This window comes from Thamnophis elegans, chromosome Z (genome assembly GCF_009769535.1).
Source record: "Thamnophis elegans isolate rThaEle1 chromosome Z, rThaEle1.pri, whole genome shotgun sequence".
Taxonomy (NCBI): domain Eukaryota; kingdom Metazoa; phylum Chordata; class Lepidosauria; order Squamata; family Colubridae; genus Thamnophis; species Thamnophis elegans.
In genome coordinates, this window is record NC_045558.1 from 33,362,482 (window position 1) to 33,374,641 (window position 12,160).

At 40.3% G+C, this 12,160-nt stretch overlaps 1 protein-coding gene and 1 long non-coding RNA gene across 13 annotated transcripts in view; one reads left to right on the plus strand and one right to left on the minus strand.

Annotated features, from left to right (window-relative positions):
• Nucleotides 1–8,681, minus strand: part of ICA1 (islet cell autoantigen 1) — a 57,796-nt gene extending 49,115 nt beyond the window's left edge. For 3 of the 6 annotated variants that reach the window (XM_032234727.1, XM_032234729.1, XM_032234726.1), the window contains exons 1-2: nucleotides 8,439–8,680; nucleotides 7,610–7,666 (exon numbers count right to left, since the gene is read on the minus strand). The gene's annotated coding sequence lies outside the window, so the exon portion shown is untranslated. Of the gene's footprint in view, nucleotides 1–7,609; nucleotides 7,667–8,438 lie in introns of all 6 variants that reach the window. The other 3 variants (XM_032234724.1, XM_032234723.1, XM_032234725.1) reach the window with 2 other exon arrangements.
• A 149-nt stretch (nucleotides 8,682–8,830) lies between these two features.
• LOC116520490 overlaps nucleotides 8,831–12,160 on the plus strand; it is a 37,883-nt gene continuing 34,553 nt past the window's right edge. For all 7 annotated transcript variants that reach the window (XR_004256795.1, XR_004256790.1, XR_004256792.1 and 4 more), the window contains exons 1-2: nucleotides 8,831–9,049; nucleotides 10,376–10,505. This is a non-coding gene — a long non-coding RNA (uncharacterized LOC116520490). The remainder of the gene's footprint in view (nucleotides 9,050–10,375; nucleotides 10,506–12,160) is intronic.

The following is a 12,160-nucleotide window of genomic DNA, read 5'->3' on the forward strand; positions in this document are numbered from 1 at the left end:
TATAGCTATGACAGAAAATTATAGAGAAAAGGTGAAGTATCACTATGATGGTATTCAAGCCAATGATAGGTAAATAGTGCCCCAATGAAATAATGGCCCAAAGCCTTTAAGAGTGGGAAGGGGAAGTTAACAGTCCAGTTAGCTTCTTGGTAAAAGGGCAGGCATAGAGATAAATGTGGCAAGAAAAAATGTAGGTCATGACATTTGCTCTAGTTCCAAGTCACCAAAAGTCATGGAGATACTGACCTCTTAATGTGACAGATCTCTAAAATCCTTTCCCTAAAGGAGAAATTACAGCCATTCTTCATCATTTTTCCCTTTCCCTCATCCCCACCCTCAAAAAATGGAGAGAGGGAAGAATGAAGTATCCATGTTAATTTGAACCCACCCATAAGGCTCTTAGATTGCTAAGTATAGATGTTAAACAAGCAATTATCCATTCAGTTTTCACAGAATGGACAAGATTTTGGAGGGAAAAGAATTCTGGATGAAATATTTTAAGTTTGTAATGCAGATAAATTTAACTGAAAGTTAGGAATTTAGGAAATATGATCATTAATATAAGAAAATAATTATATACTTGACCTAGCATTTTATGACTTCACAAATTTTAAATGTTACACATTGTTAAGATTAGTTTGGACCTTGATAGGGTGCTTTATATCTTTGAAGAGCTAGTACCAACTTGAATGTTTCTTTAATGATCAAAATGTCCTGCTAAAAACATTATTTGTTCCTTTTAGAAGGAACTCCAAGAAAATGAATGATCAGAACACAAACTATTGTTAAATTATTGATTTTTTGATGCTTATATGATTATTGATGCTTATAAAAGAATAGCATCCATAATCAGAATCAAAACTGCCATCTTCAACCACAAGAAAGGGTGGATGGGATCCAGTAGTGTGTTTTGGCTCCTGTTGCAACTGGTATGCTGCAACGAGACCTGGGCGTGCACCAGGGGCATGCACGCTGTGCACATATGTGCACCCACCGCCTGCGACACTCCAGCTGCTCGGCAGAATGCTATATGCTGTGCGTGCGCAGATGGCCCGTTTCTTTCAAATACAGGTAAGGAACAAGGGCGAGTGGGCAGGCACTTCAAAGCACTGTTCCGGTACGGTGGCTGCTGCTTCCAACAGCCACCAGTACAGGTGTACCGGGGCATACCACCTGCAACTCACCACTGGTGGGGTTTGAATAAAGAAGAATGTGCTAAAATATGCTATTTTTATCTCAGAATCCTACATAAATAGAACCCCTTTGATAACATGAGTGGATCATGCAGTTAGAATAGCAAAAATACGAAAAATTCAAATTGAACAAAGACCAAGAAACATATCTTATAATATGGGGCAAACTGTATCATAAAACAGAAATTTCAAGGTCAAGATGGATATAATCAATAGTCCAATCCGGGCAGATCAAAGATGCATTTTTCCAGTTTAGTTTAAAATTTGTAGCTATGCAGATGTTGTAAGATTGCCCATACATATTCCACCCAAAGTAAACTTTCAGTAATTAAACAAATTGCTTAAATAATAAAAAAATGTCCAAAAAGTCATAATAAATTACCCAAAGACTAAATTAAAATTCACAAAGCTGAATGGCATTGTTGTATAATCAAACTTTGTGTAATAGATAGTAAAGGACCTAATTATTTGTGTTATTCCAAGCTTCTCTGAAATGCAACTTCTCAAAAATGCATGCATTATGAACAAGGTGCAAAAGTTCAGAAATGTATAGAATGATCTCTAGTGGTTAATAATTTCAAAAGTCGACTTCTGGGGGAGGAGCCTGTCGTGTCGGGAGCTCAACGGAGCTCCCCCCAGAGTTCTGGTCTGTATATCTAAAAGATCTATAGATATCTCCCCTTTTAGGCAGAAAGGGGCAGGGAGGAGCTCAGTCGTTAGAATCTCTTTGAAATTCACAGCCTTTTGTTTTTCGCTGTGAACGGAGAAGAGGTTCAACACAAAGCTGAGCTTTTTTTTTATTTTTACTCCAGCCAGATCTTCTCAGCTGTTTTTTTCAGCCCAAGGCAGGTCATCCTCCCCCCTCAGAACAAATTTAAGCTATTTAAAATCGGTCCGGGCAGTGACCATTCCTGAAATCCTTTTTTGTTTATCACTATTTAAATACCAGCTTCAATCTAACCAAAAACTCCTTTGTTTAACTGTTTTTCAAAATGGCGATTTTATAACCTTCGCAGTTGATATATTTAATCAGCCCTGTTTTTTTGAAGACTTTTCTTTACTAATTGCCAAAGTTTACTCAAAGTATTTTATTGCAAATCAGGGTGTGCAGAGACTTTGTTTGTTTGCTTTTGTTTTTTTTATAATGGCTCCCAAGTCCAAAAATTCCAAGCGTTTTCTTAACAATACATCCCAAGTAATCGCGATAAAGCCACAGTCTTTGCCTTCTATGCCCCCTACTGGAGATTTGTTAATGAAAGAATTTCTTTTTGAAACTCTCAGAGAATTTAGAGAGGAAATAATGTAATTTATTTCGGAACTATGTGATAAATTTGATGCTAAGATTGCCCAAACAAGGAAGGATACCATCGGAGCGATAACCGTGATGACAGATTACATTGCAGGAATGGAGGATAAATTGGAACTTTTGGAACAAGACAATTTTAATCTGACATCTAAAATCGAAAAGTTGCAACAGGAAATTGAAATGACAGAGAGACAACTTGTTATGACAAATTATAAAAAGACTGCGTTTGCAATAAGAGTTAGGGGATTGCGTGAAAACGAACAGGAGAATTTGAAGCAGACCTTTTTTGAGGCATTCAGTCGTGTGGTTGGCGGTCCGGGACTCAACTTTGATTGGCAGATCCAAAAAATTTACCACCATAACTCGTGGACAGCAAAACAGAGACAGCTTCCGAGAGATGTGGTTATATATTTTGCTACAAAAGAGTCCAGAAACGCGATGCTGCAAGAGTTCTACCACAACAGGCTGCGAATTGATGGACAGGATTTGATCGTTTTCAAAGAGGTGCCTCCCCAGATGTTAAAAGCCAGGAGAGACTATGCTTTTTTAACTAAAGAACTTAGAGATAATCAGATACGGTACAGATGGGAAGCGCCATTTGGTATTACAGTCACACTTAACGATCAGAAACATCGCCTCAACTCAGCTTGTGAAGCCCGAGACTTTTATCATAAGATTTTAAAGGCGGGACTTCCTGAATTACCCGGACTTGGACAAATACAAGGAGAAGTACAACAGAAATAACCAATCACACAACTACAAGGCGGGAGCTATCGTTTTTCCCCTTCGGAAGGGCAGCAGAGCGGAGAACAAGGATTTAGTTATGCTTTCAAAATATTTGCTTAATCTTAACTTGAATAACACTCTGTGACTATGTTTTGTAGAAAATGGCATAGCGCTATACCGATCAAGAGACATTAAGGCTGTAAGAAATGATGCTGATCACCTCGGAAATTATATTGTATGGGACTTAAAAAAAAAAAAGACTTGATGGACAACTTGGAACTTTTACATAGACTGCTTATGTTTTATTCTCTAGGGTGAGGAAGGCGGAGATTGTGATGCTTTTGGATTGTGGTTTAGGTTGAATCGAGTTGGGAAGGGTGGCGCAGATGGGAGGGTAGTGAAGGATTAATTAGAGATTATTTTGAGCCAGAAAGTAAGCTGACTTTTATAGTAATTTTTATTTGAACATAAGTTTGGAAGAATATATTCAGGGAGCTTGAAGGAAGGCGGAGCAAATAGGGGAGGTGTGCGGATGATAATAAAATATATATATGGACACGGGTAGAGGCAGGATGAGTGGAGTTGGAACAGAAACCGAGAGAAATATTTGAGGTGTTTAAGTTGCTTTATAGAGAAAGAAGTAAAAGGGATATATTAAAGGTTTGGAAATGGATACATATTTAGATAAAGAGACAAGGTCCCTAGCTAGAGTAGAATTTTATTTGATTAACTCACTTGGTTTCAACATAGTTTGAAATCCTGCAAGTAATAAATTAATTGAGATTAGGAATGATGTACATTGTTTCAGTGTTAATATTGATGGGAAGCTGAGTTTAAGGTAGAGAGTTTATTGATTTTTTTTTCTGGGGGGGGTTTTCCCCCTTTTATTTTTTAATTATTCTTTTCTTTTTTTCCTTTATTTTTTATTTTTTATTATTTTTTAACTTTTAATCTATCTGGTTTCAATATACTCCAGACTTTGCTTGATAAGGAACGATGTCGGGAATGGGATCTGGGAAGTCGGAAGGGGGTCTGGGAGGGGGGTTCATGGGGGGGAGGGGGGGAGGGTGGAAATGTAGATTCAATTTTTAAAACAATGAATGCACTTGGATACTGTTGCTTTTTTTTCTTTTTCTTTTTTTTTTCTTTTCCCTAAAATTTTTTTTTCTTATAATTTTAGTGTAAATTACAAAACGAATAGACCAATTAATAGTAAAAATACACCGAAGTGAGGAGTAGAGGGAAAGAAGAGGGAGGAATGAAGAGGGAGTGAGAAGGGAATGTAAGGAGGGAGAGATGGTGGGAAGGGGAGAAAGGAATGGTTGAGGGGGAGGGGAAGTAGAAGAGGGGATTGTTGGAGGGGAGAAATGAAAGTTGGAGGGGTAGAAGAAAGGGTGTATGAAGGATAGAAGTGTTATGAGTTGTATTTATTGCTTTTTTTTCTTTTTAACTGCACAGTATTTAAGTGATTGCATAAAGGAAAAGGAAAATGAAATAAAATGTTTTAAAAGCAATAATTTCAAAAGTCCATTGTCATAGACTAAAAAAAGATGCATTTATTTTTAACAACTACTATATAACAAAAAAAGACAAAGCATTTGCTGAGGAAGAAAAGAAGTGAGTGAAATCTTTTTGTAAATTTGCATTCTTAAATTTAGAAGCCAAGATTGCTTTGATAATGGTAATAGCATTTTGTGGAAATAATAGTGACAGTATCAAAAAGTTGATGCAGAATCTATGCTGTCCCCCTTTCTAAACACATCAACATTATTTGTGTTTTTGGCAGGCAAGGTAGGAGGGAATTACAGATGAAGGCTGAGAACTGAGAAGATATAAATCAAAGATTAATTTCTCCTAGTCTCAATGAATATAGCATGCTGCATCTAAAGTCAATTTCTTCCTTATTCTATTAGAAAATGTAATTTAGAAATTAAGCAAAGTTGAAGGGACTCCTAATTATTGTTAATAGGGAGTACAAAATGATCAAAGCATGTAGGAATGGGTTATGAGTTTTAAAAGAAACCACTAATAGTTCCAAGTCAGGAACTGAAGGATCAACAGGCTGAACAGGGAAGATGTATTTGAGTACAATGAAAGTTTTGGGTGAAGTTATTGGTATATTTTTAGATTTTCTGAATCTATAACATAATAATGACTCAGTGTATTATATCACAAATCTAGACAGCACCTAATTTCTATGTATTATAAACTCAGAGTCTTTATAGGTGGGACCATTTTATTTTCTGACACACCAGAACTAAAGCTTTTCAAACAGTTCTTTCAAAGTTCCCACTTCCTCAACCTATTTGATATTTAGAAAGGCAGGTGCTCGGCGGACCATTGAGGTACAAAATGGCCATGCTCTCCATAATTTAAATACAGTTCTTACATGTCATCACAGCCGAGGTGGCGCAGTGGGTAGAGTGCAGTACTGCAGGCCACTTCAGCTGACTGCTATCTGCAGTTCAGCGGTTCTAATCTCACCGGCTCAAGGTTGACTCAGCCTTCCATCCTTCCGAGGTGGGTGAAATGAGCACCCAGACTGTGGGGGCGATATGCTGACTCTGTAAACCGCTTAGAGAGGGCTGAAAGCCCTATGAAGCAGTATATAAGTCTAACTGCTATTGCTATTGCTATTAAAAGTGCTAGTGCAAACTATGTGGGTTCAACTTCCAAAATCTCTGAAATGGAGCGGGAGGGAGATGAGCAGGATCGAGAGATCTTTTTCCCTTTTCTGTTTATAGATACTGTAATTTAAGTCTTCCATCAATATAGATACTCCTCAACTTACAACCATAATTGAGCCCAAAATTTCTGTTGCTGAGACATTTGTTAAGTCAATTTTGCCCCATTTTATGACCCTTCTTAACAGAGTTGTTAAGTGAATCACTGCAGTTGTTAAGCGAAGCAGTAGAAGTGATGTGCCAGTGCCTGGAGGCTGTTAGAGTCTGGATGGGAGCAAACAAGTTGGCACTCAATCCAGACAAGACCGAGTGGCTTCTGATGTTCCCTCCCAAAGATTGTCCAACTGTTCCATCTCTCAGGCTGGGGGGCCAAATTATACGCCCCTCAGAGAGGGTTCGCAATTTGGGAGTCCTCCTGGACCCACAGCTGACTCTAGAACACCATCTGTCGGCTGTGACTAGGGGGACCTTTGCCCAGGTCCGCCTGGTGCACCAATTGCGCCCCTACCTGGATCGGGAGGCCCTTCAGACAGTCACTCACGCCCTTGTGACCTCAAGACTGGATTATTGTAATGCGCTCTACATGGGGCTGCCCTTGAAGTGTGTTCGAAGACTCCAATTAGTCCAGAATGCAGCCGTGCGAGCGATTGTGGGTGCACCAAGGTACACCCACGTTACACCTATCCTTCGCGAGCTGCACTGGCTACCTATTAGTCTCCGAATCCACTTCAAGGTGCTGGTCGCTACCTATAAAGCCCTACATGGCATCGGACCTGGGTACCTGAGAGACTGCCTCCTGCCGATTACCTCTCTCAGACCAATTAGATCGCACAGGTTGGGTCTCCTCCGGATTCCATCTGCCAGCCAATGTTGGCTGGCGACTCCCCGGGGGAGGGCCTTCTCTGTTGCAGCTCCGGACCTCTGAAACGAGCTCCCTGTTGAGATCCGGACCCTTACTACCCTCCCGGCCTTCTGCAAAGCCACCAAGTCCTGGCTGTTCCAGCAGGCTGGGGGGAGCTGAGAAGCATCTACCTCCACAGAAATTGTGAATGTTGGTTTTGTTTTTAATATGTTGTCTTTGTCTCGTTCCCCCCTTTCCCTTGTCTTTTGTGAGCCGCCCGGAGTCCTCCGGGAGTGGGCGGCATACAAGACAAACAAACAAACAAACAAACAAACAAATAAATAAATAAATAAATAAAAGCTAGTGGCATGCTTCCCCAATGATTTGCTTGTCAGAAGGTTGCAAAAGGTGATCACATGATTCCAGGATACTACAACCATCATAAATAGAAGTCAGTTCCCAAGTGTCTGAATTTTGATGACCGTGGGGATGCTGCAATGGTGTTTTCATTCCAGCTTGCATACTGAGCTATCAACTGTAAGTCAACAGCACATACCTATATAAAGCTTGGCAATAAATTTTATACTTAACACTTTCTTATTTGACAGACGTAATGACTATAGTGTTCAAAAACTGATACAGTTGTCCAAGTCTGGGCAGTTCTGTATCAGGAGAGTTGCCTATATTGCAGCTTTCTCAGACATTAAATTGCTAATACTTCTTACACAACATCAGTTGGATGAACTGGACATCCCATTTCATTAGATTCTACAGTACTCTGAGGATAGCCAAAGTTACTGCTTTGAATTAAGTTTTCTCTAAATACATCAATTTCTAGAATGCCCCAACTGGCTTTTACCTGAAATTGCCTTCAAGCCCTTGCTCAGCTTTGGGCCAATCACTACTTCACAGGATCCTGGGAGAAAAATAGGACAAAGTGATGTAATTAAGAAGTGGAATACTTTCATTAACGTCCTCTCCTCCCCCCCCCCCAAAAAAAACCCCACATCACAGAAAATCACCAGGTATTTCCAGACAGAGCCAACAGCTGCTCATCTTTATTTTTTCAATTCAAAACAGTACACTCCCTGGAAGAGGATTCGATTTTTATTATTTCTTAAAGCAGCCTGAATATACAGTAAAAGGCGTGTGGACAGTAGCAGTTCAAGTTAACTACAGGAAATTAACGCAGCAAATGGCCTTCCTCATCCTCTCCCTCCCCAGTAATGGGGGGGGGGGAGGACATGCACCTGCTAGCATAATATCTCTTGAAATGATGAGTCTGGGGAAATGAGCTGGCAAAGGGAAGAGATGCCATTTTGGAAGCATATTATTCCCCAGACGGGGAGAAACTGGAGCTCGGGTCTCATTTCGCTCTCTCCAAATTACAAGCTCTTCATCCACTCCGTCCTCCCTCTCCCTCTCTCTCTCACCAGAACAGTTCACCTGTCCTTCTTCTTCCTCCTTCGGAGAGAAAGGAGCCAGAGATCCCCCACCTTCCGATGGCTGCTGAGCCGGCGGGGGTTTATTATTTAGGTGGCTCCTGACCAGCATGCGCAGCCCCGCCCTGCGGCGGTGGCGAAAACCGTAACCGCCGCCTCAGGAAGAACCTGTTTTTCCAGCCGCGGGGACCGAGGTTGAACCTGAGCAGGCCCTGGGCCAGAGCTTCTCCTGCGCGCAGCAGTTACCTCGTCCGCGGTTCTGCGGGGAAGATAAGCCGTGGCGAGCGTCCCGCTCCGGTGCCGGTGGCTCCTCCTCACCGGGGAGCCCTCATGGCGCTCGAATGCCCCTTGCCTTCCTCTGAGAGATCACAGCCGGGACGCCACTTGCGACCTGTATAGTGCCGTCGCGTCGCTCGCTCGCTGGCCACCGCTGTGGCTCCAGGTGCTCCAGCGCGGCGAGCGTCACAAAGCCTCCGCCTGACAGGAGAACGGCCTTGAGCAGAGTGGGGCGGAGCTTCGGCCACCGCCGCCGCTGCCACCACCACCAAAGGCCCTTCTACTTTTTGCCTTCGGGAGGCGAGCGGAGTCGAGGGACGCCCTCCGCCCTGACTCAGGCGAGCGAGCTGGACTTCCCTTCCTCCCGGCGCTCGGGGCTGCCTGGCGCGACCGGGCTTCCTGCTTTTGTTCTTTCTGTGCCCTCAGAGCAGCGGGCGGCGGGGTGACATTGACGCTTGGAACACCCCACAACCCCCGCCCTGCATAACCTTAAAAGATTAAAACAAAAAAAAAATGTTAAAGCTTTCTCAATAAGAGGACGGTGTTTTCCTTTCTTTGCCGTCGACCGTAGCAATAAGCAGGTGAAGTGCTTTCTATGATTGCCAATGAATTTACATTCAGCATCTGTTCCCGTGCTATTCCCCCCCCCCCGCCCCATTCGCCCGTTAAAGCATAAGACTTTTGGCCATAGAAAAGGGTTTTTCTTCTTTTTCTGTAAGAAGTTGAATCGCGGCGTCAAAACGGGTTTTGTAATTCCGTTGTTTCTGGTTTGAGTTGTGGGGAGCGAGGAAGGAAGCGGAGTAATATGAGTAAAAGCAAGTTACGCAAAAGTTTGTCCTTTTATCTAAGCAATGCCTGTTTTTGAACCTTTCTTTTGAATGGCTTAAAACACAATTGTGTGTAATTGGAAGTATGTGAGTAGATCTGCTAGATTGCATTTTCCACTTCTGACTCATTTGTTGAGCTATAAAATATTGCCTTGTACCTTAATTTTATATCCTTTGCTATTGCTGGAAACACTTCCACGTTTTAGCATCACTTGGGATGACACAACCTTTATGTTTATTTACAATAGATGAACTTTCCTTACTTCATATACCATATGGTAATAACTAATCATACCAGCATTTTCCAAATTCCCAGTATTTCCATTTTTGCACTTTTCTATCTTGTATTACATTAGTTCTGTACTCCTATTTCATTTTTTGTAGTTTTAATAAGTAATATATGTGTAACTAATATTAAAATTGTAGTTACTATGTTTTTGTTTGACCCTGAAATGAAATACAATTACATGTGTTTGTATTATAAAAATCTTAATTGTGTACACTTAAGGTTATTCCTTCTATCAAACTGGAATAACCTGTTAGCCCCTGTCATTTACTATAATATATACTTCCCTGTCCTGTACATGATTTTTTTAAAAAACCACAATGTGCCCATTTAAATTAACATCATGAAATTAGAACTCTTGTTTTGGAGAAAAATTAAAAGATCCTTAAGAGTTGACACTGACATGACACATAATCAGATTCAGAACTCAATCAAGATAATTACTTGAGTAAATCTGTATACTTTATATTCATATAAGCAATTTCCACATTTAATGTTTCAATATCATTGTATCTTCTACATATAGGATGTGTCATTATCGCTTTGAATTAGCATATAACAGGGAATCACATTGGATTCCTTTATTCCTCAAAAATTCCTAAATACTTTATTCTTTCTGACTAGTAATGTAAACCTTAGGTAAAAATAATATATTTTTTAAATATTGTGCTTAGCAAATAACATATTGTCTTAATGGTATTTTTAAATTGCCAGTGAAAATAGAATTTAAAATACAGTTATTGATCTAATGGGCTGATTCTGATATAACAATATGGTTTTTGTACATAATTCAGGACCATTTTCCCTTCTACTCCTGTTTGCTTCAAGGAAAGCTAAAAATGGCCTGAAAACTGTTTTCATTGAACTACTGAATCAATGGTATATGTAAAAATAAGTCACTATCATCAAGCATTAGCAGGAAAAGTGAGTATATTTTGTTCTGATTATTGAACTGTCGCCTAAGATTACATGGCATTTCTTCTGAATTGTTCCTTCCCTGATAATAGTATTTTGGTAGCAAGGAAACATGAATATTACTTTTAGTCTTATTTGCTTTTTATATTTATAGATCATAAAGAAAGCAAACAGATTCCTATTTTGTTTTAGCCATCCAATTGCAATTATCCAGAGCAATTATATATTTCATTTAAGAGGAAAATAATATAGCTGTGTTCTATGCCAGGGAAATATTCAAAATAAAATTATTTAAATACACAATTCAGATGGAAGATATTTTTGACTAGAGATACTTCAGCATGTCTGCTACAGACTTTTTTCTTTAGGCCACATCAATTCTGCACTCAGATCACAAGTTTTAAAACTCAAGAAATCTAGTTCTTCCTAATCCTTCTGAACAGGTTTTCTCTTTCTAGACAACTCCAAACTCATAAGATTTCCTAAAAGCAGATGTATTACTTACCCTGGGTTTACATCTACTGAGTTTGTTCTAGGACCGTGATAGCGAACCTATGGCAGAGCACTCTCTGTGGGCACTCCAGCCATTGCCCCAGCCCAGCTGCACTGCACATGTGTGCACGCCTCCTGGCGAACAGCTGGTCTTCGGGCTCTGCTGCACATGTGTGGGTGGGTGGAGGTGAATGTGCGGGAGGGGGCTACTCTCTGCATTTTGGGGGTTCATGTGTGTGTGCGCCCCCCCTGCACTTTTTTGGGATTTGGGAGGTCTCCTGCACTAACCTGGAAGCCAAAAATGGGCAAGAGGTGGGATGTATGTATGGGGGATGGGGCGTCTGCCTGGAGGGGCACTCGCATTGCATTTTGAGGTTGTGTGCGTGCGCGCATTTGGCACTCAGCACCAAAAAGATTGGCTCTCACTGTTCTAGGGTAAGAAAAGGGAGAGTAATAGAATGCTTCAACTTCCAAAAGACTGAAAGAAAAATGTTATATAAAAGAACAATTTTAAAAACCCATTTAAAAATAATTACAATTTAATTCACTTTACAATCACTTACTTCTTTTTCCTAGACATAGCCTTTTTGAGAGGTGTGGCAATCTGAATCAATGACACGACATGTCATTGAAAATGTATCTGTGGCCTTTATTCACTCTCCCTGCCCCCCCCAACCCGGCTGTTTGTGTGTGTGTGTGTGTGTATTTACATATAGCTGCCTGTAATCAAACTGGTTTGTCCTAGTTCTGAGGCCAGTTCCAAAAGTAATATTTAAAGAATAATATCAGGGTAATGAAACAGTAGAGTTACACTTGGATTAAAAGTGGAAAGTAGGTGAGTTTATTGTAAATTTTAGTAAAATAACATTTCTAAATAACTTAACTTAAAATAATACATGACATACCAGACACTATCAAATACTCTTATAGTATAAGCTATTATCACTATGTTCTGATAGTGTATCATTTGAAATGCTCTAGTCAAACAAGATAGCCCATTTAGGTTACTTCTCATGCACTAATTTATTTAAGTATTACAATTAAAAGAATAACTAGCAATGCAATGGCTAAATTGGTGTTAGCCCCATAGTGGGTAGAATTGTGGGTTATATCCGCCTTTCCCTTTCTCATGTTTCATACCTTTATGCATTGGGGAGTGGCAATTGTCAAAA